The 27,153-nt window shown below is 31.2% G+C and overlaps 1 pseudogene across 1 annotated transcript in view; it reads left to right on the forward strand.

The window, feature by feature from the left end:
* Positions 1-23,156, forward strand: part of LOC143223440 (twitchin-like) — a 255,270-nt pseudogene extending 232,114 nt beyond the window's left edge. The window contains exons 121-140 of the transcript XR_013012917.1: positions 124-327; positions 4,082-4,223; positions 4,488-4,687; positions 5,077-5,229; positions 5,609-5,654; positions 5,982-6,062; positions 6,768-6,873; positions 10,329-10,446; positions 11,882-12,054; positions 12,472-12,517; positions 13,380-13,524; positions 13,830-14,007; positions 14,432-14,899; positions 16,077-16,219; positions 17,516-17,672; positions 18,154-18,276; positions 18,709-18,906; positions 20,780-20,893; positions 21,044-21,265; positions 22,381-23,156. The product of XR_013012917.1 is annotated as a twitchin-like (transcript). The remainder of the gene's footprint in view (positions 1-123; positions 328-4,081; positions 4,224-4,487; positions 4,688-5,076; positions 5,230-5,608; positions 5,655-5,981; positions 6,063-6,767; positions 6,874-10,328; positions 10,447-11,881; positions 12,055-12,471; positions 12,518-13,379; positions 13,525-13,829; positions 14,008-14,431; positions 14,900-16,076; positions 16,220-17,515; positions 17,673-18,153; positions 18,277-18,708; positions 18,907-20,779; positions 20,894-21,043; positions 21,266-22,380) is intronic.
* Positions 23,157-27,153: the final 3,997 nt, after the last annotated feature.

Here is a 27,153-nt window from a genome sequence, read left to right on the forward strand (position 1 = left end):
CTTTGGAATCAAGTTATGCTAAACTTATATCTATAATCATTTTCATTCAGTGGTTCAAAAATATATTTGCCATTTTGATTATAATTTTAGTTAACAATTGACAAACATTTGTTCTTTAACCAGTGGAGCCTTTGGTGTTGTTCACCGGTGTCGAGAAAAGAAAACTGGCAACATTTTTGCTGCCAAATTCTTACCTGTTTCTCATCCTATTGAAAAGACACTAGTGAAAAAGGAAATCGACATAATGAATCAACTTCACCACCCTAAACTTATCAGGCTTCATGATGCTTTTGAGGATGAAGATGAAATGGTTCTTATCTATGAATTGTGAGTACCATGTCTTTATGTTTATAATTTTATGAGATATAGTGAGGTAAACCATAAGTATGTTAAAAATGTGTATCCTTTTTTGTATTCAGAAGTTTATACAATATAGTATGTCATATATGTTTTTGAGTTATAGGTATGATACTGTATCTTAGGAATTGGTCACAGCACTGGAGGCCTTGTGCAGAAGCTTTTTATGTTATATATATTAAAATGATTTTTGGGCCTCAGCCTTATTACTGTCCTTCAATGACAGTAATGTTCTTTTGACAGCTATGCATCTTGACAATGGCCATGCAGTATAATCTTTAATGCAAAGTACTCAGCCATAAAATGCATGTCCAAAGTACATACACCATCCCTGCAGGATTTCCATAACCTATCTAATATATAACCTTTATAGCTTACCAGTGTCTGTTTCAACAGTTTGGTTTTATACAAAACTATAAGCAGTGCATCTGGTCATTTGGCCTAGAGGTAAAATGTTAAATTTCTTGTTAATATATATATTTATATTTATTGGTATGTATATTTAACATAAGTAACTGTTTAAATTACATTAGCTAAGAAAACTTAAATGGAAAATAATTAAATACAAAATATCCATAATAAAGTTCTATAAGAACAGACTCAGTTTAGTGTAGCTTGACATAACTTGATAATTTGTTTACTCTAAGCTCTCTTCTCTCCTAACTGGATGATTTATTAATCAGCATGGTACTGATAAGTATGAAAAACAATAAAACAGTAAAATTAAATGAAAGAAGGTCTGTAAACATTAGAAGCTAAAACTGTTAGGATAAATAATTATAACTGTCTGTAACAATTAGTTGTAATTAATAAAAATATATTTTATATGTTTCAACTTTTCACTGTGCATTGATTTTTTTACAGTTGGTTTTAGGGTTGAAAAAATAAGAAATAAAATATAAAAATAATGAAAAAAGATGTTCATTTAGGGGGTTGTAGAGGTTATGAAAATTAAATATAAAAATGTGTCTGATGAAAAGACGTATTCTGTTTTTGAGCATGAAAATCACCTGTCATTTAGTCTTACTCAGTAAAGTTTTTGAAATTCCCGGACAAATCTCTACAGTCAAAATATTAAAGCAATTACCTTGGTAAAGTGATATTTCTACAGGCTTCACATATTTTCATACACTGTATTATCTATAGTGCTGTAGTGTTGGTCAACATAGTTTACCTTTTCACCAAGATACATTCCATCCACTATCATATAGTTGTTACTTGAACAAAGCTTGAGTCCAGTAAGAAAGGAGTGGGGTCAAGACTGCAAAACTGGTTCTAACACATAAGCATATACTAACTTGCTCAATAAGATCCATCAGTGTTTATTTTATTTCTCCCCTTACAATTTTCTTCTAAATACAAGTTTAATATTAGCTAGGTGTAAATTATAAGGTTTTGCTATAATATTTAGTGTTACATTCCAATTGAGGCAGTACACTTACAGCCTGAATTCTCACATATCTTTAAATGCAGCTCACACAAAAACGAAGTTCAAAAATATTTAAAACATTGTGTGTTTATATGTTTATAACATATTTCTATCTGCATGATTGGAAATATTCTACCACAACCAAATAAAATATTGAGTACACAATGTTTGCATTTGATACAATATCCAATCTATTCTCTATAAATTTCAGTTAATGTTGATAATTTCATCCATTCATGAATATTTAAACTTGATCTAATTGAAATATCTTGCAGTATTATTTAGGCAAAACAACAGATAAAACAACTGAGTTTTTTTTTCAGGCATAGCAGGAGTTTCTTTGTTGCCCATATGTTTTCATGAAAATTCACTACCTTTTGAATATTTCAATATTGAAATTGAATAATTCTCAATATTCTTTTAATATATAAAGTAAATCTTTTTCATGTATTCAAAATCTGTTTGATAGTTGTGTTCTTTGTGTAATTGATCTATTTGTGTTATAAAGTAGTTTTGAATGACTTTATGTAATGTTAAGATTATACATGCATACATTTATTCAGGTTATGGTTATTCATGTACACCAAGAGCTTAAAATAAATTGCCTCTACCTTTTAGAAAAATGACATTATTAACCTCTTGTGGTAACTTTCTAAAGCTACAACTTAGTAGCTGCAGTTTTTTTTGTCTATAAGCCATCAAACTCAACATGTCTTTCTTGTCAGACTTTAGCCAGACTGAGACTTTTCAACTGAAATTGTCATAAGTCAAAATTAATATTTGTGTTAGCACTACTAAATGTATCAACATATACTCAGAGGAAACATAAATCTCTTACTGCACATTGACAAGCTTTATACACTTGTAAAGTGTATGGAGAAGAATCCAGCAAGGACCATGCAGTGTGCTCTATTTAAATTTCACAACTCAACTTTTCAGAGCATAACAGATCAAGTTTCTGTTGATCCCTGCTTAATTGCAAAGAATATAATTATGATGTATGTTAAGTGCTTTTCTTAATAGGATTGGTTGGAATTATCAAACTTGGAAAGCATATGTTGAAAGTCTGTGTTACCTGTTATACTAAACCGTCATAGTACTGTTGATAAGTATGTGTCTTTAACCCATTTAGCACTTTACACAACTCAAAAATCAGTTTACTGTTGAAGCTAGCTCTCTAATCTTGTGTGGATCTCTTCAGGTATTTTGAACTGGGTTATTTAGTACTTTATCAACACATCAGTCATGAGTTATGTTGACATATAAATCAATAGGTAGGCCTTCGCCAATTTTATGAAGTAGCCAAAGACAACATGTATGTACAGGTAACTTCATTCTGAGAATGCACGAGCTATATTAAAGATTCTTTGCTGTAGGGAAGAACTAACAATTTTATGCTGAAATATTCCCTGTTTAGGAGATTTTATCTCTGAGTAACATACTGTGTAGAGTGCTGTATGTTTCAACTTGAGGCATCAAGGTGTAAGTAGCACATGATGTCTCAAGTCTCTATGTTATGCAATGTTTGGGGAATCCTTTGTCTTGAAACTCTTGCAACAACTAGATGCAACACAAGCTTTCTTTATTATGTGTTAAATGAAAACATCACATACTAGAATAACTTACAAATACCACAATAATACTATATTAAAATACAAAGGTAGAATATGCTTAAATATCACAATTATATACCTTTTTTAAAAAATATCCAATTTTTTTATTACATTAAATTACCTTTTGAATGTAGAAATGGTGTGCAATGTAGTTCTGATACTTTATGTCTAAGGTGGTTGTTATGTGATTGACAAATTTACATCTTCAAATAATTTTAATAGTAGGTGCTCAACCTGTTGTACATACACAGTTTTTAACTTTAATTAGCTTTCTGGTTTTAGTAGATTATATAGAAAACATGGCTACTCATGGTAATTTAAGTTCTGTATTTTTCATGTTTAGGAATGAATTTCTCAGAATCAATTATATAATAAAACCTGATTCAAATAAATTGGTTGTTATTCATCACCATCTCCCTATTTCAAAGTGCTACAAAATACTTTAACTTTCTCATAACCAGATAAGTGACTATTCCTTTTCATAGTTGAACCAAATATCTAGAAGAAGGAAAACATTTCCAAAATAAATCTTGCTCTCTTTCCCCATCATCATTTAAAACTAAAGGTTATTAACTGTTAGTTTTATTTTAATTGGCCTAGCAAAACTTATCTGAAGTAGAGTGTAATAATGATTCAATTAAATGGATCCTCTCTTCATACTGATTTAACCCAAATATTACAGTATGTCTGGTGGAGAACTTTTTGAGAGGATCACATCAGAAGATTACACTATGTCTGAGGCTGAAGTCATCAACTACATGAGACAGATCTGTGAGGGTATAAAACACATGCATGAAAAGAACATTATTCATCTTGATGTCAAGGTACTGAATTAACAGCTCCTCATTTACATCATTAAAAGTGCTTCTAATAAATTATCTGAAATATAATACTTATAAAAATTTAAGTCTCAACTTTATGATAACAAATACATGAAATGTACAAATTTTGTAAATGTAATTTTAAATCAACCAATTCAGGATAGATTTTAAAATGAGATTACATAATATTGAGAACTAGACAATTATGAATTATACAAATATATTTGTATTGTTATTAATGTATTGTGAATATGTCATTTTTTTTAGCCTGAAAATATTATGTGCCAGACTAAAGCTAGCAGTAATATTAAGCTGATTGACTTTGGACTTGCCACAAAGTTGGATCCTAATGAGGTTGTGAAGATTTCTACTGGCACTGCAGAATTTGCAGCTCCAGAGATAGTAGAGAGAGAGCCTGTTGGATTCTATACAGACATGTGGGCTGTTGGAGTGTTGGCATATGTTTTGTAAGCATTTGATAAGTTTTAATAATCAAGGCTGTAGAGAGACAAATTTTAATTCAGTAGATTACTGAAACATTCGTAAATTGTAGTTTTCTAATTCAAACAAAAGTATCTACAAGTCTGTTTTCAACTACTACTAGTTTTGTTTAGTGCCCTTATGCCTGTTTGTTACAATAGATATGTTAACGTTTTATTGCCAAACATTGTTGTTGTTTTTTTGCTATTGTATTCTTAGTATAAGCATGCAAATGATTTATTTAAGAATTCTTCTTCTCCCCAAAGAATATATATGTATGTGTCAAGTTTAAGAAACCAAAAGATCACAACCTCGTGGAGGGTGTGACTGTTCAAGAAACTACTGAGCTCTGAAAGAGTATTTTATTGTCCTTTAGGCTTAGTGGTCTCTCTCCATTTGCTGGGGAAAATGATATAGATACACTTAAAAATGTCAAATCATGTGACTGGGACTTTGATGATGAAGCCTTTGCCAATGTCTCTGACTCTGCTAAGGACTTTATTCGAAAACTGCTAACCAGAAATAAAGAGTGAGTTTGTTATTTATATTAATAGCTAAAGTGATGGCTGTGTAATATATCAAACTAATAATTAATGACTTTGTGAAAATATTTTCAAAACAGGTGGTGTTCCAATAATGAATTTTGGTTAACTGCTTCAACGAAAATTTAGTTTTCATTTCTAAATATACAAATTTAATCACTTTGGGATGTGAAACTTAATTTGTTGTACAAGTCATTTATTTTTATGTTCTTTATCTTTTATGAATGAACGAGTTTAGAGTAAGATGCAATAATACTTGAATAGTCAATGCCCATTAGCTTGGAAATGAATTTTCAGGTCATCTTATATTTTGTGCATCAATATAAAAATAAGTCTAAAGCATTAAAATTTTAATTTTTTTTTTAGAAAACGATTAACTGCACATGAATGTCTGGACCATCCTTGGCTTAAGGTATGTCTAAATGTTTAATAAGTTAGAAAAAGATAAACCACTGTTTGTCATAAGGTTAAAAAATTTCTGATTTCTTACTTCTCTGCTCTTTATAAAGGTTACATTTTTTCAAACTAATAAAACATTCTAATTTTTTTGTTTTATGTTTTTTCAATAATTTAGTTTGAAGCATCTCTTAATTTTCAAAAGGTATATATTATTTTTATAATTTTCAAGTAAATCCAGAGTTTAAAACATTGTTGTGTCACTTTAATATTTAACTTATTGAAAATTAATAAATGGACTTTATGAGTATTATAGAAACTATATATAATGTTTTGTTCCTAGGGTGATATTACAGAGGCACCAACAGTTCCAATTGCCACCAGGAGATACATCAAGTTCAGAGATCGTATCAGAGCCAAATATGTAAGTTTGTACCATATGTATTAGCTTAATGAATGAAAACTCCTAATGTAGAACTAGGAATGAAGCTTTATTAATCAAATCTGTTTTTGAATTCTAACATTGTAGATAATTCTTTTAATTTTAATAATTTTAAAATTATGTTTCTAAATGTAGGTTATGTATAATTCTATCAAAACTCAGAGATAACATACTACAGAGACAGATACTAAAGTTTAAAAAAAGATAACTTTATTGTTAGACCATCGGTTTTATGGTTTTCCCACCAAACACATTAAGTTGTATGAGTAAGCAAAGGAGTTTGAACTATTATAATTTGAAATGATAGCTTTGCAGGCCATGTTTTTTAGCTTTTTTTTCAAAACACACTAATAATATGTACTTTTAAAGATAATTTTAACTTCTTGCAGGAGGTACAAGAATTTTATTTGGTTCAGTTTTAATGTAGAATCTGTCTATAAAAGTATCATAAGGAAAAAGACCATGCCTACATTTAAATACTAACTTTTTATGATGGTGCAAATGATGTACATTCATTATGAAAGAAGAACATCTAACATCTAAATTTAATGTAAATTAACTTCATACAGTACTTTTATACTGTAACTATAAATAAGAAATTTTGTTATGATACATCATGAGTTTATATACCGAAGAAGTACTTAACACATCATTTATGTAATTTAACTAAATTTCCTGGTTTTTTAGGGTGACTACTGGGACTCTTGTCTTGTTCCAATTGGACGCATTGCTAATTACAGTTCACTCAGAAAACTTCAAGAGGAAAAATACAGTATTCATGATTTCTTCTTTGGTATGTATTTAATTAATACTGAGTATGTATATGGAAGAGTTTAAGTATATGTTAAACTTACCTTATTTTATAATACTTATAATTCTGGCAAAGTACGTGGTGAATTACAAGGTTTTATAAGCATGAATCTGAAAAATCAGTATGCATTTACACAAATTTTTGAAAATATTTGAATGTTCATAATGGCATATTTAAAATAAAATTTACTTAACAGTTTGTTTACAAATAATTATGAACTAAATTAACCATACATAGTTTGTAACAAAATAGTTCATATGGTTCTAATACCTTGAGGTTACAACCTTTTATTTTTGCAATGGCATTGACCAATAATGGGCTGGTATACACCAGTATGCATACTAGTAAGAAAATAAAAGTTGATATGACATATGAACGAGAACTAAATGAGTAATAAATATTTTACTTTGCTGCAAAATATTCTATTTTCATCTCTTTGGAGTGTTTGGCTTTAGTAGCTGCAATTATAATGTGAGCATGTTACACCTCAAGTCACTGTTCTTATACTCAGTAGTTTAGTGGAATCAGAGTAGACCAAAATCTACCCATGTCTTTTTTCTATGTGGTTAACACAAGCAAATGCATTTGTAAAATAAATTTAAACTGTCAAGCAGTGTTATGTAGTCTTAAACTAGTATATTTTAAAATGTTTTATTTGAAAGTAACAAAATCTATGATTAAAATAATGACTTAAAAATAAAAATGTCCAAAAATAATATACAGTTTATGATGAGGAAATACTGTATAAGTTACATAAAATTTATCAATTGTATCTTTGACTTGTATGTATTTTTTTCATTATATAAACTTATCTGATAAGTAATAATTATAAATAAATACAGCCTACATAAGTACTTGTAATTCTTGGATTTTGAATTGATAAGGACTTATTTGTCACTCTGGAACAAACAGTTTTATCATCATGACTGGTTTTATTATGCAAACAAATTCTGTCCCTCCCTCTCCTGAGAAGAACAGAATTATTGTTTGGGGTATATAATGGTGTATTTTCTCAAACTGGAACAGTTTTTCACAGATTTCAAACAGTTACTGTGAGAGCTTTCAAACCTTAAGTATGAGTACCATAATTACACTTATTTTTTCTCTTGATTTTATTTGATAAATGAATATCAATTAGTTTTACTTGGTTTTATTTGTCTCCAGTCTCTTTCTATGTTAAACTTGACCAGAGGTCAGAGAATTCAGATTTACTGCTGCAAAACATTTTGTGTTGAACCTCCTGTTATTCTGCAAAACCTACCTAATTACTTGGGAAAACAGTGCACCTAAAAATACTATGTAATGCTGATGGATGAGGTCATTTTTATCACATTTCATGAATTATATTATCAGTTATGGAGCTACATCATGCTGGTCATATGTTCAACTTTCATGCTTGATTCATATACTGTATGAAAGTTAACAAATAACTGTGCCTTAAAGTAAAGAAGTTGGTGTGTATTTGTTGCTCATTCATACTGCCAAATTTCATGGCTAAATATATCAAAAGTTTCTTAACTATATATCTTTTGGCAATGTGTGTAAGAAAGGGTGGTTTATTTTTTCATCGAGTGCTTAAGAATTGTACTGAAACTGTGGAGATTTGTTCACCTGCTTTCATTATCAATTCTTGATTGCTTCATCAGGAGAAGATGGCTGTATGATGACTGTTCATTTAGTTGTGTTTCCTGAAAAGTTCTGTAATTCTCACCATCTATAGATGATTCAACAGAGACTGTGTTCATTAATTGAAGAGTACTGAATAGATTTGTACAGAAAAAATATTTGAATCCAAATAAAAGATTGTCTTCACAACACCAAAATTGTTTAAGCTTTTCTTAACTCATTAACAGATAAAGTATTTTGTTTTTGTCTTTAGATGTGGTAATTTTTTCAATTGTTTAACAAATACATAACATATATTTATGTAATTTATCAAAATTACATGATTTTAATTATCTAAGAAAACTGTAAGATGCATGTGATGGACTAAGTTGTAAGGCGCATTTGGTGACCAGCTGAGAGTAGTTGGCTAAGCTGTGAGATGTATGTGTGATCTGTTTTGGGTAGTGGGCTAAGCTGTAAGATGTGTGTAATGTCTTATTAAGGTTAGTAGGCTAAACTATAAGCGTGTGCATGGTGATCTGTTACAGGTAGGTGGCTGGGCTATAAATGTGTGTGTGTGTGGTGATTTACTAAGCATAGTAGGCTAAGTTATAAGTGTGTTTGTGACGTACAGTACTAAACTGTAAGGTGTGTATAATGACCTGCTAATAATAGTGGACTTAGCTGTAAAACATACACAATGACTTGCATAGTGGACTTAGCTGTAAAACATACACAATGACTTGCATAGTGGACTTAGCTGTAAAGTATGTGTGGACGAACTCTTAAGGGTAATGACCTAAACTCACTGATATTATTTCACAGATTTCCAATACGTTTTTGTTAGAATATCAGTCCTTTTGATAAAGATTTCCAGATTTATGTGTTGTTTAGTAACGACGTGAGGAATGATACAATTTGCAATGTTGTTTGCAAGATATTATTATATACTAATATAGCCAAACCAGTGCAGAGCACGAATTAAAAAAGTGAGAGTCGAGGATTTATTTGTTTATTTTGAATTTTGCACAAAGTTACATGAGGGCTATCTGCACTAGCTGTCCATAAAATTTAGCAGTGTGAGACTAGAGGGAAGGCAGCTAGTCATCACCACCCACTGCCAACTCTTGGACTGCTCCTTTACCAAAGAATAGTGAGATTGACTGTAACATTATAATGCCTCCATGGTTGAAATAGCAAGCATGTTTGGTGCAACAGGGATTTGAACCTGCAACCCTCAGATTACGAGTTGAGCACCTTAACCACCTGGCCATGCCAGGACATGAAAATTATGGATATGTATGATGAAATTGTGCTCCCCACCAGTTCATTCTTTACCATGTGAGACGTGTTGGGCTGTCATTCATTTTCAGTGTTAGTCAAATGTAGTTCTATAAAATACAATAATAAAATTAAACTTTCAGAGGTAATGTTTTAAAGTAAAATGCTGGAAAATTGAGTTCTGATTTCACTAACTACAATAGCATGATACCAACTTTGTATGCTTTTTTCCTTCTTGGTTTCCATCTTGTATGTAACTTTAAGTGCAATACAAGCATTCTTCAAGAAAAGTTTAATCGTTGTAATGTGATTTTAAGATTGGGTATGTTTGAACCTTAATTTCAGAATAACATAAAAGTATTAGAGAATTTTATCAAAGTTTCAGTTTAAGTAAATTGTTATTTTCACTGTTTTAGACAGTATTTGTTGGAGAATTTGTTTTATTACCACAGTGAAACATATCTGGTTTTACAATGAGTTCATAAATAAATAATTTTTTTTTAACTTAATAGAAGTAAACACCACTAACATTAAATTTTCTTGTTTTCCAGATCGCAGACAAGCAGCTCCGAGATTTGTGATTCGTCCTCAGAGTACTTTTGCTTATGAAGGACAAGCTGCTAAGTTCTACTGTCGGGTCATAGCAGTAGCTCCTCCAACTGTCACTTGGTAAGAATTTGGTAGAATAGTTAATTGTGTATGTGTTTACAAATATATATAACAATTCTGTGTGCCTGTCCAGTAAATCATAATATTTAATGCATCAACTATGTCTTTCAATGTTGTAATATAATTTTATTCGTTTAGTATAATTTTATTACTTAAATATAAATAATTTACTTTCCTGAAAATTGTATTATAAAATACACACAAAATGTCATTTTTTCTCGTGTTTTTTTATCTGTCAGGCAACAACAAAAATGTTTTAACAATACATAGAAAGAACTTATGTTCTTAGATGAAACTAGTTAGTAGGTGTCCAATGAACTGTTCCTTCTAAAAATATGTATTATTTTAGTTCATAAAATATCTTTAAGAAAGCAAATTTGTTTATTAGATATCTTATGAACATAATTCTTGGCAGCTTAAACTGAATTCAAAGTAGCTAAGTCATGGTAAACCATACTACAGTAATCAAACAATTTAAAAACCTAATATTCTCTCATTCACCAGCGTGCTTAACAAAAAATGTAATCTTGTTTGAAGTTTGGATAAAACTTTCAGTAGAGATGTCACAATATTCCTAATAAATTCAAGTGCTTTTCTTACAAATATATCTCTGACACTATATGTTGTCATTCAGGTTAGTTAAACTGTTTACCATAGAATGGTTCTTATAGTGTGACATTCACTTCCATGGAGAAAAAATGATTAATAATTTAGATAACTTTATATCATTTGTATTTATATGATTACTGTGCGCAGAAATGAAAAACATAACGTTTTTACTCTTAAAATACAAATAATAGGAAATACACTAGGTTATTAATTGCTTTGACCCTAATAGTAAGATTTTGATAACAGTTATGTAAATTATAGCTCACACTGTGAAGCACAACCATTAAAATTATCAATAACATTATGGTGGAATTTGTACATACATACAAAAGGTAAAAATTTAACAAATGCTTTATGGAAGATACTGTGGTTTGCAAAGTGTAGAAAATTTGCTTGTATTTAAAACCTACTTTACTTAGCTTTTAAATAAGTTATTTACAGTTAACATCAACTTGACTTTACATGTGTGTAAAGCTTGACTTATAATGATGAATACCAATATGTTAGTATATAAAACTTAGCTTAACAATGATAGAATACCAATATGTTAGTATATAAAACTTAACTTACAATGATAGAATACCAATATGTTAGTATATAAAACTTAACTTTCAATGATTGGATACCAATATTTTAGTGTACAAAACGTAGCATACAATGATTGGATACCAGTATTTTAGTGTATAAAACGTAACTTACAATGATTGGATACCAGTATTTTAGTGTATAAGTATCAAATGTTTTATTGTTTACTTGTACACAAAACTTAGTTTACCAAGATTTTAAGGTACACCCAACCATATAATGATCATATAATAACATACAGGTACCGAGACACTGGAGAGTTACGACAGAGTGTCAAGTACATGAAGAGATATCAGGATAATGACTTTTTCTTCATCATCAATCGATGTAAACTAGATGATCGTGGTGAATATTTCATCAGGGCAGAAAATCATTATGGGTTTAGAGAAGAACCAGTTTTTCTGAATGTGCAGTGTAAGTATATATTGGGGATATAAAAACATTAGTTTGATGTAAGCCTAATCTTTGAAAATATCTTTGTTATTTAATGAGCATTATTTATACTTAAATTTTAAATAAAGTACTTAAATACATAAAAAATCTCCATATTTTGATAACATTCACCAAATTTAAAATAAAATTAATGTGTATTTCTGAAAAGGAGAATTGAAAAAGCTTTCTAATAGTGAGAAAAGTATTTAAAAAACTTTCTTTCTCAATTTTAGTTTTCACTGTTATATATTTGCTTAAGATTTGATTAGCAAAAGAAGAAACATTAATTTTAATTAAAAGAACAACATATAATCTTAAATGAGTATTTTCTGTAAAATAAATGAAAAACTTTGCACATGGTAATTGAGAAATGATAAAATTTGATTTGCTTTATTACAGCTATACCTAAAGAAATACCAAAAGTAAAACTGGATGAACCTGTCAGGTGAGATATATTTTCAGTTGGTCTTTTAACTCTAATAACTATTCATATGAGCTGGTTTTGTATACTTGTTTTCTTTATTAAAGGAGAAAAGATATGCATTGAATACCTTACTTCTATTTTTACAAAATTTTACTTCTGGTACAGGCATCCCTTGATTTAGAAACATTTAGTTTATATTTTTCACTATAATGTAATTAAATTTTATGGGTATGTTTTTAGATTTCTAATTTCCATTTTTTGCTGTAACAAAAATTTGTGTAAAAATTGTAAGAAAAGTCTGTCCATTATAAAACATTTTTTTACTATTACAAAATTCAGATAGCTAAAAACCTATTTTTCACTACTATGTAATTCCTGTTCAATTGAGCACTACAGACATTTCAAACACTCCTTCACTAAACTGCATTACAGATTCCTCTGCTATGAGCTCTCTCCCCACACAAGCGTCTCATGCTACATTTGAGCATCATTCAACCTTTGTCGTTCATTTTATGTCTAATCTTGTGCAGTGATCTTTGTTTTCAGTGACTGTAATTTACCTCAACACATATAAGATGAATGATAAGAGACTTTCCTCAAACTCACTAGGAAATGATGCTGGATAAAAATTGGACATAATAAATGTAGTGAAAGTTTAGGTCAGGAATGTACCTCCTAAGTTTTACCTTTAAAATAATGGGAACAAAATGTCCAACTTATGTATTTTCATCATGCATTATGTTCTCAAAAAATGTATCCCTTTTCTAAATTGAGGAACACATTTATTTTTTTCTTGTTCATTACAAACACAAAGTGTAATTTTTTATGATAGACATGATGCTCTAGTTTAACAGTTATGGGAGTAAATTTGAATTGTTGACAGAAGGCGTAGGGAACCACAACCGAAACTCTGGGAAGAACCGCCTAACAGTGCTCCCTGCTTTACCTTCCACTTACGACACCGAACAATCCAGAGTGGTATCGGTTTTAAACTGTTGTGTTGTCTGTCTGGCAAACCAACACCTGAGGTAATTCTTGTTCTGTAAATTTTTGAACTTTTACTCTGTGTTTTAAATTTAACTAGAATTTATTATTATTATTAAAACAGAAACTATTGAGGCAACGGTCTTCATTATCAGAAATGTAATTGTCTGGGAAAACGTTTTAAAGACTTGTAGAATGAAATAAGATAAATTTTTAATTGAATACTTGCGAGTTACTGATTTAAAGTCAACAAAATTTAGTGATAAATTTGTATTTAAGTAGATAAACTGTGTTGTTTCTTCACATATGTTTTCAATCTGAAATTTTAGTTGTGACTTTCAATACGTAGGTGAAATGGTATAAGGATGGTAAAGAGCTGAACAAAACAGAGTTCAACATGAGCCACTATGATGGAGTGGTATCTTTGGATGTCCCAGCTTGTAGTGTGGAAGATGGTGGCAAGTACTCTTGTACTGCTGTGAACTACCTTGGTGAAGACGAAACAGGCTGCTGTGTGATTGTTGAGGGTAAGGCTTAGAATTGTTATGTGTTGCATGTAAAAGATGTACTCAGTGAAGTAGGTCTGTTATAAGTAATGTAGCTGACAAGTGTGTGCTGTTTACCTTGTTACATCACAGAATTTAAACATAATGCATTCAAGTGTTATTTATTAAATATCCAAAGGTACAAGGATTAAACTTTTTGTGTGGTATAAACTAAAAAAAATACATGTATAATGTGTCTGTTGAAACAATAGCAATGCAATTATTAAAATAAGATACACTAAATTCCCAAATTATTAACATAATGATTCATTAGATATTCAGACATGTTTTGATTTCTTGAATTTAGATTGTTTTCATAATTATGAGATATAAAAATAACCTTGTCTTTTGTTACGTACCATTTACATTAGTGATCATTGAAATATTTGGTATGGTAACCATATAGATCGTCGTGGGCCAACACATACCCACTCTCATGCTGTCGTCTCTCCTGCAACTGGATCTTCACGGGTGGGTACGTCATCCAAAGCATCAAATGCTATGGACACTTATCAGAGAGATTACAAACATGAGTACTCTCGTTCGACTTCTACTCGAGCCTCAGATTACTCTCACAAGTACTCAGCATCATCAAAGAAAGCATCTGATCATTCATACTCTTCATCACGATATTCAACATCTGACACAGGTAAGAGTTCATCTTCACAAAGCTACAGCTCTTCCAGAGCAACCAAAGCATCATCCAGTGATTACATCTCAAGTACCTTAACAACTGCAGCTTCACAACTATCATCAACTGCCTCCACTCTGTCACCTACACCAACTAAACGAACACAGAAGCCTTATGGGAAAAAGGAAGATCTAGCTACAGGAAGTCCACAGCGTTCTCGTACAGCAACCAAAGAACTAGAAAGTAAGTATAACCTTTAACCAGTTTTTATTAGTAGTTTAAACAACAACTAAAAAAATAGAAAGTAAGTATAACCTTTAACCAGTTTTTATTAGTAGTTTAAACAACAACTAAAAAAATAGAAAGTAAGTATAACCTTTAACCAGTTTTTATTAGTAGTTTAAACAACAACTAAAGAACTAGAAAGTAAGTATAACCTTTAACCAGTTTTTATTAGTAGTTTAAACAACAACTAAAAAAATAGAAAGCAAGTATAACCTTTAACCAGTTTTTATTAGTAGTTTAAACAACAACTAAAAAAATAGAAAGCAAGTATGACATTGAACCAGTAGTCCACACAGCAGTGTCATAAAGCAATTTAAGAAATAAAACTAAATACAACATTTAAGCAGTGTATTTGGTAGTTTCCATAATTTAAAAAAAAATAGAAGGCATGCACAGCATTTATGTTAGTAGTCTCCTTAGTGCTCTGATACAAATGGAACTCTAGATGACGCGTCCATCATTTAAACAGCTTTATATGTGCTCTTCTATTGCAACTAAAAAATAAGAGAGTAGCTAAAACATTTAAACACTTGATTTTAATGATTTCATTACATACACTTTAAGGTTAAAAAAGAACAAATGGTGATCTTTTTGTACCTAAACTTTATTGACCCTAGTTATAGTTATAATGAATGTATAGGTGTAATGATAAGACCAATACTAGTTTTTTGATTGAAGAGAGGCCATTTTGTGATTGGCCATACTAGCTGAAATTATTTTTTGTAATTGACTAATTATGTATTAAGAAATGCCACGTCTTCAATTCAAATAGTAAAATTATCCCCCCTTTCCCCAAATGTTGTCTAAAAATTAATTCTTTTCTAAGGTTTAACCTAAAATATAACTTAGGATCCAAGATATCCAATACTGACTGTTTCTTATTTTGTTTGGGTTTGTTTAATTTGAGTACTGATAGAAAAGTCTGTAATGAAGCTTAAGTGTGACAAGATTATATACTGTCATAAAATTTAAAAAATCTAAAATCATTAATTTAGAATTACGAATATAAAAAACAAATGTGCTTAAGTATTGAGAAAACTGCAACAGAGTAGTGTTTGATATTAAGAATTATGTATGTATATGAAAATGGATTTTACACAAGGTTTCAATAACATTTTTTTTATTAATGCTCTAGTTCCTGAGGATAAAGAGATGACAATGCCATCTTTCAGTCACAGACTAAAAGACTTAAAGGTTAAAGATGGTGAACCGTTGAGCCTCAGCTGTATAATATCTGGAGATCCTGAACCTCATGTTGACTGGTTTAAAAACAAAGAGGTTTGTTTGTTGATTTTTTTGTAAGTGTTTTTTGAAATGTCTTAGAAAGGAAGAATTGGATTTGCAAACAGGTAAAAGATTTTCTTGAGTTTTAACATATCATTAGATTTTTTTCTTTTCATGAATTCGTGATTTACTTGTAAGTTTTCACCTTTGGTATTGCTACTTTTGTTGTTGTTTTAAAGGAGAAACTAACCATGTATTTAATTCGTGGTTCTGAAACTAGATTTAATTGAAAAGAAAGACTATTGTCAAATTAATTAAAGTAACTTTAACAAAGTTTTGAACCAGTACACTATATTTATACATAAAACATTCTAAGTAACCATACATTGCAATATGTACTTTAATGTGACTTTTCAACATAGCTTATATTGAATCAGAAAGAACAAAGATAACACTTACAATTATAAAACCTCTGAAGATGAGGAAGGTTATTTGTTTCTTTGTGGTATTTTTTTCATAGCTAAGCAAGTGCTATCTGTGTTAGTCATTCCTAATTTTGAACTGGTAAAACTATAGAGAATGTAACTAATGAACAACACATACTGCCAACTTTTGAGATACTCCAATCAAATATTGAGGTTTAACTTTCACATTATAAAATTCTCATGGCTCCAAAGTGCAGAAAAGTATTTTGTGGCTGATGAGAGGAGCAAATCATGGACCCTCAGATTCAGGGTCTGACATACATATCACTAGGCCACATGTGGCTGAGATGAGAAACTGATGATTCTATAGTAGTTTGAGTTTTTCATAAGTGCATTATCAACAGCAGCTAATGGATTCACTCTTTAACTCAACTGTGTAGAACACTTACCTAGGGGTTCAAGTGATCCCGAGGTTAATCCTGCTTACAGGTAAGCAAAAGTTGTTTTGTGTTGACAAGCTGGTTGTGTAACAGGAGAGTTCAGTCAGTAAAGATAAATATATTGATTACAAAAAAACATTTTGTTTTAAATAAAATAATTTTCAGTATGGAAGATTTAACCACTGAACATCCCAATATGGCATATTTTGCACTTGTAACAGTTATGTACCTTGTTTAGTTGTAGCAAATTGGGTGGTTTCAATAGACCTTGTACTCAAAAATATTACATGTTACAGTAACCTGGCTTTTCATCAACACACAACTTTGTGTTGTTTCAACATATTAACAACTTTCTCAGTTTCTCACAACACACAGACATTTATTTAGTCGTTCTGATTGAGTCTCCTTTTTCGTCTAAGTTATTTCTGATTATATCCACTAAAAAATAAAATAAAAACATTTGATTATATACTCTGTTCCTGTAGCTTCTTCACTCATCAGACATTATTGACCTGAAGTACAAAGGAGGTGTGGCCACACTGACTATCAGTGAGGTTTTCCCTGAGGATGAGGGAGAATACATCTGTAAGGCTACTAACCCAGTAGGTTCGGTGTCTACCAAGTGCAAATTGACAGTTTTACGTAAGAACCGATTATTTATTTGGAAAACTTACAGTGCAGTTTAAAAAGGATAAAAAATACTTATTTATTTATTTTTTAAAAGTTTCTGAAACTTGTTTTAAAGTTAATAAGAACAAACAAAAGTTATTTGACATAAACTTTAAACAGCCATATGGCATTTTAGGGGGCTTATTCTGCTGAAATTTTGGTAATTTTAACAATTTTTGACTCCAAAAATTAATACTAAACTTTATCATGTGCTAATTACAACCACTTAATAATTTCCATTACTAACCTTTTGTTCACTTAGGTAAAATGTTGCCTGTAGAGGTGACTCAGCACCTGGGTGTTAAACCTGTTAGAATATAATATTTAACCATAGATTAAAAATATTTAACTGAGCACAGGAATTATGAATTGCTTCTAAAGTTTTTCTGATGGTTAGCTTAGTAGTTTGACTTTGTATAATAAACTATATAAGGTTGTCATCCATATTTTATAGCTATGGAAGGTGGTGAAGGAGCTGAAAAGAAGGCTGGTAGCAAACCTCCTCGTATCACTGAACATCTACACAGCCAGGTTGTTAAAGATGGTGATCCTATAACTTTAAGCTGTACAATTAAATGTGAGTAAAGTCAGTTTAACAATGCTCGTAATTTCCAATGAGAGCCTTAAATATGTCAGTGATCAATAATACAGTTATTTATGAATTAATTTTAGTCTAATGAGTTTACTTACGACTGGTTTAATCAAACTGTCGAGTGTCATACAATGCAAAAACTAAGTGAGCATTTTTTAACTTTGATAGGTTATTCCAAATGAAAGTTGAAATAAAAATGATTATTTTACATTGTTTTATGTATTATGTATACTATGTAACACAATAGAAGAATCTACATGCTGTCACATTCCTTTATTTGTTTTAAAATCCTTGAGTACATTTAAACTAAACAGAAGGAGTAGCTTTGGAAACACCTATGAATGTTTTCTTATATTTTTCTTGTATAAATAATTTTTTTTTTTTTTCAGTTACTAATATACAATATTTTATTATTAGGTACGTCCAAATTTGATATTGTCTGGCTTCATAATGACAAAGAGATTAAACCTAGCAAAGACTTTGAATATAAACAGGAAGGTGATTGTTATTCCTTGGTCATCAATGAGATATTCCCCGAAGATTGTGGTATCTATACGTGTGAGGCTTTTAATGATGTTGGAGAAGCTTTCAGCAGTTGTACTCTAATTGTTCAGGGTAAGATGTGTATTGTTTTTTTTCTCTAAAAATACCTACCCTAACATTCTATATAAAATGTATAACCTTTCCTCACATGAATTTCCTTATGCTGTTATTGACATATTTATTACTTTCTACAAGAGAGTTCAGAGTGAAAGTTATCTTCCTTCAGTATTGGTGTAACAAAATCTAGTTTCTCAACTGTGGTGACTTTCATGTCCTTTCTTGTTTTGTTTTACTTTTAATGCTTGTTAATAAAATGTATTCCCAAAAGTAAAGTGAATCAGAAGCTTGCATTTATCTTCTTAACATTTTTCTTTCTTAGTCTAAGTTTGTTGTGTGTCCTTTGATGTTGTTATCTTTATGAAATCTCACCTTGTTAGTCTAGAGGAATAGTATGACCTTTGATGTTGTTATCTTTATGAACCCTCACCTTGTTAGTCTAGAGGAATAGTATGACCTTTGATGTTATCTTTATGAACTCTCACCTTGTTAGTCTAGAGGAATAGTATGACCTTTGATGTTGTTATCTTTATGAACTCTCACCTTGTTAGTCTAGAGGAATGGTATGACCTTTGATGTTGTTATCTTTATGAAGTCTTACCTTGCTGGTCTAGGTAAGTCATATGTCCTTTGATGTTGTTAAATACATGAAATCTTACCTTGCTGGTCTAGGTGAATCATATGTCCTTTGTTATAGTTAACCATACAAAATCTCACCTTGTCAGTTCAGATGAGTCATATGTCCTTTGATGTTGTTATCTTTATGAAATCTTACCTTGCTGATCTAGCTGAATCATATGTCCTTTGTTATTGTTAACTACTTGAAATCTTACCTTGCTGGTCTAGGTGAATCATATGTCCTTCGTTTCAGTTAACTACATGAAATCTTACCTTGCTGGTCTAGGTGAATCATATGTCCTTTGAAATTGTTAATTACATGAAATCTTACCTTGCTGGTCTAGGTGAATCATATGTCCTTCGTTATATTTAACTACATGAAATCTTACCTTGTTGGTCTAGGTGAATCATATGTCCTTTGAAATTGTTAATTACATGAAATCTTACCTTGTTGGTCTAAATGAATCATATGTCCTTCGTTATAGTTAACTACATGAAATCTTACCTTCTGGCCTAAGTGAATCATATGTCCTTCATTATAGTTAACTACATGAAATCTTACCTTGTTGGTCTAGGTGAATCATGTGTCCTTTGTTATTGTTAATTACATAAAATCTTACCTTGTTGGTCTAGGTGAATCATGTGATGGGTCTTTGTTTAAATCTTAACTTGTTGGTATAGATAAATTACATACATTTTCTTTTTCTATACCTGAAAGCAATGATTTGTAAATTGTATCTCTTTTCTTTTGGTATTTGAAAATGTAACTCTGGGTATTAGAGAAACCATATGTCTTCTTTTATCTTTTGTAACTTGGGAACTTTAAGCATGGTGATCCAAGTGAACTGTTTATCCACTCTCTCTTCTTCAACTTGAACTCACTTATCTCCATAATCATGATGAACTAAATGTTCTTTTTCAACTTCACATCTCACCTCAATTATCTAGATGAAATGTGTGTTTACTGTGGTGTTCAAGGTAAAGATTTTTCTCTGCCCTCTAATTTCCAGTGTGACATGTTCAGATGCTTTAGGTTAGAAACTTCCTTTATTCTCTTTCTCCATGTAAAATTAATAAACTAAGTAATATTATTTAAGTAAAACCTTTTTTAATAACCTTTAAACAAAGTAATCTTTGTATTTGAGTCCTAATTAGTTATGAGTTTCAGAAGAATAGAACTTTAACTGAAAATATGAACTCATTGCAACTTTTATTAAGAAAATTAGTTGAACTTTTAGTTTTTCTTATTAAATATTCTTTTCTCATGTAGTCCCCAATGAGACACATAAAGGACCTGGTTTCATCACTTTTCCAAAGTCTTTGACTGTTGTTGAAAACACGCCTGCAACATTCAAGTGTGAAACCGAGAAAGATGCTCTTACTGGTAAATTTTGACTTTATTTTTTATGAAATCATTAACTTTTCTTTAATTAGATAATTTAGTTTAAAAACAAAACCTCTACTAAATGTTGTTCAACACAATTATTGGATTATATCTGTATAAAAATAGTCAATCTTGTTTTTATTTTCCTAGTTCGTTGGCTAAAAGATGGTAAACCTTTGAAAGAGACTAGCACTCGACACCAGTTTATTCAAGATGGACGGCTGTTTAAGCTCAACATCCCATCAGCATTAGTAACTGATATAGGACAGTATACAGCTGTGGCTGTTGATAGTACTGGCGACTGTAGTGCTACCTTCTCCTTGAATGTTTTGACAGAAGCTGACCTTTAAGTAGTGATTGTGATATTCTATGGTGAGCTGTTTCTAACTGTTTGCTTTATTGTCTGATGTTTTTATTCATTTTCAAGCAAATAGACCAAAGCTATATTTGTTTGAGTAAGCTAGCATTAACAATGATATGTCATGTCTAACAGCCCACATTTGCTTGAGGAAACTAGGCTTAACAATTATGTGTGATCAGTGTAACAAGCTTCTGCTACATTCATTATATTAATGTGGGAATAACAAACTACTCTTTCATTTTACAGCAACATTGAATAAGAACTATGAAGTAGTTTTATTGGTCAATTTTGTATCTATGACTGATATATCTCTTGATGTTCAGAGAACACTAACCAAATGTTCAGAGATCATAAATGTGGCTAACGAAATCTTGTATTTTTAAAGTGATGTGATATTTTTGTGTCAGTTTGTAATTCAGTTTGCTACATTATAACATGCTTTGTGAATGTCTTACAGTTTTAGATTTCTCATGAATGAATTACATTAAAAGATGTTTTATAAGTATTATATTATAACATGCTTTGTGAATGTCTTACAGTTTAAGATTTCTAATGAATGAATTACATTAAAAGATGTTTTATAAGTATTATATTATAACATGCTTTGTGAATGTCTTACAGTTTAAGATATCTCATGAATGAATTACATTATAAGATGTTTTATAAGTATTATATTATAACATGCTTTGTGAATGTCTTACAGTTTAAGATTTCTCATGAATGAATTACATTATAAGATGTTTTATATTATATTATAACATGCTTTGTGAATGTCTTACAGTTTAAGATTTCTCATGAATGAATTACATTATAAGATGTTTTATATTATATTATAACATGCTGTGTGAGATTGTTATTGTAGCTTAACACATAAAGTTTTCTTAAATGTTAATAAATTTTTTCTCAGAGTCATAATTTCTACTCAAATGTATGAGTTTTATAACTCTGCAATTTTGTTTTTAAAGATTAATCAGTGTGCATCATTCAGTCTCGAAAACTTTTGCTCACTTTCAATGTTGTGAGTGATTTATGTTTCTCCTTATCATGGTTCTCAATGTAGTAGTTTCTAAAGAGAGAAATTGTTCAGATACTAATGTACATGTTTATTCTGTTGTATTTTATATAGATTTATGACCACACGAACTATGCTATCGAAAAATGACAATTCTACGGTCTTCGATTAACAACGAACGATTTTATCATGAGGACTTCATCATGCTACTTCTAAATTGTTTTTGTGAAAACACTTGTGTTTTTTTTTGGGTTCATTTATCTAAAAAGTAGTGAATTTGTTCACCAATGTACTTAAACCATTGTAAAAATATGTGTGCAGTTTTTCCCTGCTTATATGTATGTAACTGTAAACACTAGAGAATATATGCTGAATTGTATGAAGAAAAGTGAACACTCTTCTTATTCACTATCAATAGACAGTAATGTTTATTATTTAACAAAAGTTTCAATGTTAACTAAATCTTCATAAATACTGAAGGTGGTGATTGTTTAGTTCGAGTTCATTTATGATATGTTTGAAACTTTTCTATAGAAAGAAAGTGAAATTTGATAACACTGGTTAACTTCTAAAATTTGTGTGGCATTTCTTCAAGCATTTTGTTTTCAACCTTCAGTGTGTTTGTTATTTTCTTCCTTTTGCTGTTCTCCTTTATGTTTAATTATAAAGAAATGACCTACTAAACTTTGAACTCTTTAGGACAGTCACCACTGTTGTTGATTTCTTGAACAGAATTTAAAGAGTGTCAAAAAATCGTTTAAAAATGTGACAGTCGTGAAGATTTCAAACCTCTAGTTTGTGAATCTCAACTTATGCAGTTAAAACAATCAGTACTTTGTAGTGTGATAATGGCTGAAGTAAATAAAGAACAATAGTTTAAAAAATTAAAAGTTTCTTGTGTTTTCAAACTGTGCAAGAAAATCACTTCCAGAGCACTCTCTTCCACTATTTATTCTACACCTTTATCAGCTGTTAAAAATATCATTTTCAGTGTTTAAGTTTAGGACAGTTTGGGCCCATATTACCCCATCACTTTTATGCGTTTTTTAACAGTTTGTGCACGAGATTTATTGTGGTTTATCAGTTTGATGGTCTATTAACTACACGTAAATCACACACAAAACATGCTGCCTGTATTACATTTAATTCCTCTAAATATTACGTTGGTCTTTTATGTGTTTGAGGCCTGGCATGGCCTAGCGCGTTAAGGCGTGCGCTTCGTAATCTGAGGTATCACGGGTTCGCGCCCGAGTCGCGCCAAACATGCTCGCCCTCCCAGCCGTGGGGGCGTTATAATGTGACGGTCAATCCCACTATTCGTTGGTAAAAGAGTAGCCCAAGAGTTGGCGGTGGGTGGTGATGACTAGCTGCCTTCCCTCTAGTTTTACACTGCTAAATTAGGGACGGCTAGCACAGATAGCCCTCGAGTAGCTTTGTGCGAAATTCCAAAAAAACAAACAAACAAAACAAAACATTTATGTGTTTGACGTAGTAAGTGAGTGACTTCATTGAAGATTTTTGAGTGTTGTAACTTGCAAAAAAAAAGATAAAATTGTTTAAGATGATGCACTGTATGGACCCACCCGGCAATGAATAGTATGTAAATAAGTTCTTTTGTTTGGAAGTAAGTACAAACCAACACAATGGGCTATCTGTGCTCTTCTCGCCACGGGTATCGAAACCCGGTTTCTAGCGATGGGAGCCGTAGACATACTGCTGTGCCATTGGGGGGTATATAAATAAGTTGATAACAATTGGACAACAAGTGCAAACGATGCTGCCCTTACGCATGTAAGCCTAACTAAACTACAAATCCAAGCAAACGTATTGCAACTCGGAAATTAGCATTACAATAGTTAACACCAGCGACACATTTTTCGTGGGTTTGAATGTATAATTCTAAATCGAGGAGTTGTTTTCTAGTAAACTGTATCATTTAGTTATAAAACACTAATGAGTGGCTCTAAAAACTTTTGTATATTTTAAAAGATAACCTCTCGTAGTGCGTTCAAAATAGTTAACACGCACAGTTCAGAAATGTATGATGATAGCCAAGTTGAAAGCTTATGTACCTGTTTAACGCTAATTGAATAAGTTAGGGATATAAATCCCTAGGTGGCGGTTCTGCCAATTTAAAATGCAGGGTACAAGAACATAGCGCTTAACTACACAGAGGATTTATTAATGAAATTAGGGTAGAGTGTCAACTTAAAATTATATAGGATTATTAAGAAAACAGGTATTTTATGACGTGCAGACAATAAGTTTGAACCTCCGCTTTCGAATATTGCGTCCTCAATACAAGGCGTGGACCTTTCAAAACGGAAGTTCTATATTGTACATCCGATCAGCCATTTACATTTCATTGTCTGTCTGTATAACTAAATAAAATGTCACCCTCCTAAAACTGTACAAACATTTAGACTGCTATTAAGCCTTGCCGATGCCGGAAAGACGTGGTATTAATCATACGAAAATCAACAGGAAATAAATACTGACGGATTCCATTCACAGTCTACATACCATGAGTCACCTTTCCCGTCATCAAGTCTTCTTCTAGTCATATAACGGTTACAAAAAACTAATCGGGTCAATAGAACGTTCTTTTCAAGGTCGTAATAATAATCTAAAATCGAAATTGAGAAACACAAAGATAATTGTACATTTCACAAATATTTTATTACAAGAATGGTTTCGTCAATAAATGCATCATCACTGGTGAAATCATGGTCGTAATAAAATATCTGTAAAACGTACGATCGTTCTCGTTTTCCTCAATTCCATTAATTATGGAGTTTTCCTACAGTTTCAAGTATTTATTATATTAGAAGGTTGACGTCATGATGAAGTTAAAATGTTATTGGACGTGTGCATGATCCTGATTTTAAAAAAAATCGTTAAAATATTACATATTAACTGTTATTAATGTTGTGTTAGTATAAACAAAATGCTCGAATTTCTTCTATTTCCGTTACATAAGGAGTTACGTACAAAATTATGCATCACACGTGACACTGTACACCCTTGTGCAAATTAATTGAAACAAATGGTCATTTTACAATATTTTCAGCATGGCGCCGATGTAGGCTCTCTGGACCCACTGATTTCTTTTAATAGTCATTTTTTTCACACAGACAGCGTCATTAGCTGTGTTTTGCAGGACGGTCGATCTATTTTTGGGATAAATGACGATTTTGGAGGAATATTTCGTCATTCGAAATTGCGTTAAAAGGGCAAGAAGCAAGAAGACCAATCAATAAACAACTTCTTACCAACTCAATGAAGAAGAAACGGTATCAATGGGGTCTGAAATACAAGAACTGAACGCAAGAACAATGGAGGAATGTGTTATTCAGTGACGAGATTCATTTCTTCGTACAAGGTCAAAGAAGTCTGCATGTTCGCCGATCTCCAGGTGAGAAACTTTGATAATCTCATATCAAGCAGTTCGTAAAACATCCCTTGAAGAAGATGTTTTGGGGAATTTTCAGCTACTATGGCGTCGGAGGCTTACATATCGTAGAAGGTATGATATGAGGACCACAGTACATCGAAGTTTTGCAGAGAAGAGTCGTTCCAGAATTGAAAAAGAGATTTCCAGATGGATCTGGCATTTTTCAGCATAATCTGGCTCCGTGCCACACATCGAAACTTGTGAAGAATTTTATTACTACAACGCAAATAAAGGTGCTGGACTGGCCTGGAAACTCTTCTAACTTAAATCCTATTGAAAATCTTTGGGCGATTTGTAAAGAAAGACTTCGGAGAAAAGACTGTACTACGAAAGATAAGCTAATTGAGGCCATAATTGAGGTGTGGTACTGTGATCCAAAAATTAGTAAAAATTGCAGCCAACTCGTGGACTCGATGCCAAAGCGGATTAATGATCTTCTGAAAAATAAAGGCGGTCATATCATGTATTAATTTGTGAGTAATTTTTGGATTCTCAGAAATAAAACGCAAAAAAATTGAAAAAGTCGTAATTTTCCGTCTTGTTTTAATTAATTTGTACAAGGGTGTAGATACCAGCTTGAAATATTCGATTGTTTAGTAGTTTGTTTTCGTTCACGTTATTGTACTATCTTTATAAGGGTTTTGACTGACCATAATAAGGTTCGTAGTTCGAGAAGAAAATGTCTAAATATTAGCTGCACTATTAAATTGATCTACACAGAATACTATGACCTAAATATTGGCCCAGGCTATTTCTTTATTTTTAATAACATTCTTGGCTGCATCAAGATATATATAGAACAGTTAATAATGACTTATTTACTGTAATCTTATAAACTTTAAATTTTTTATCTATTCATTTTTTTGACGATATGGCAAAATTTTCGTTTAGTTTCATTATTACTCTGGACATCTAAAGTTTATCAAACTAATAATGAAAGATACTTTAACATACCTTGTCAGTAAGTCTTATTTTTTAGAAAATATATTGTAATAGAGCACAAGTAAACGTTGCAGACTGTGCTGCTCTTTTACTTTTGTAGCCTTTAACTTGTAAACTACCCGTTACGTGTTACAATTTTAAGCTCGGTATGACCAATTGGTTAAGGCACTCGAGTCGTAATCCGAGGGTTGCGGGCTCGAATCCCTATCACACCAAACATGCTTGCTCTTTCAGCTGTGGGGGCGTTATAAGTTACAGTCAATCTCACTATTCGTTGGTAAAAGAGTAGCCCAAGAGTTGGCGGTGGATGGTGATGACTAGTTATCTTCCCTCTAGTCTCACACTGCTAAATTAAGGATGGCTAGCGCAGATAGCCCTCGAGTAGCTTTGCGCGAAATTCAAAAACAAATAAACAAACAATACAATTTCAAATCGCCTAAAAGTGAGTTAAATGATCATTTCAATTTAAAGTTAAATAAATGTCGATATGT

Source organism: Tachypleus tridentatus, chromosome 8 (genome assembly GCF_004210375.1).
Source record: "Tachypleus tridentatus isolate NWPU-2018 chromosome 8, ASM421037v1, whole genome shotgun sequence".
Classification (NCBI taxonomy): Eukaryota; Metazoa; Arthropoda; class Merostomata; order Xiphosura; family Limulidae; genus Tachypleus; species Tachypleus tridentatus.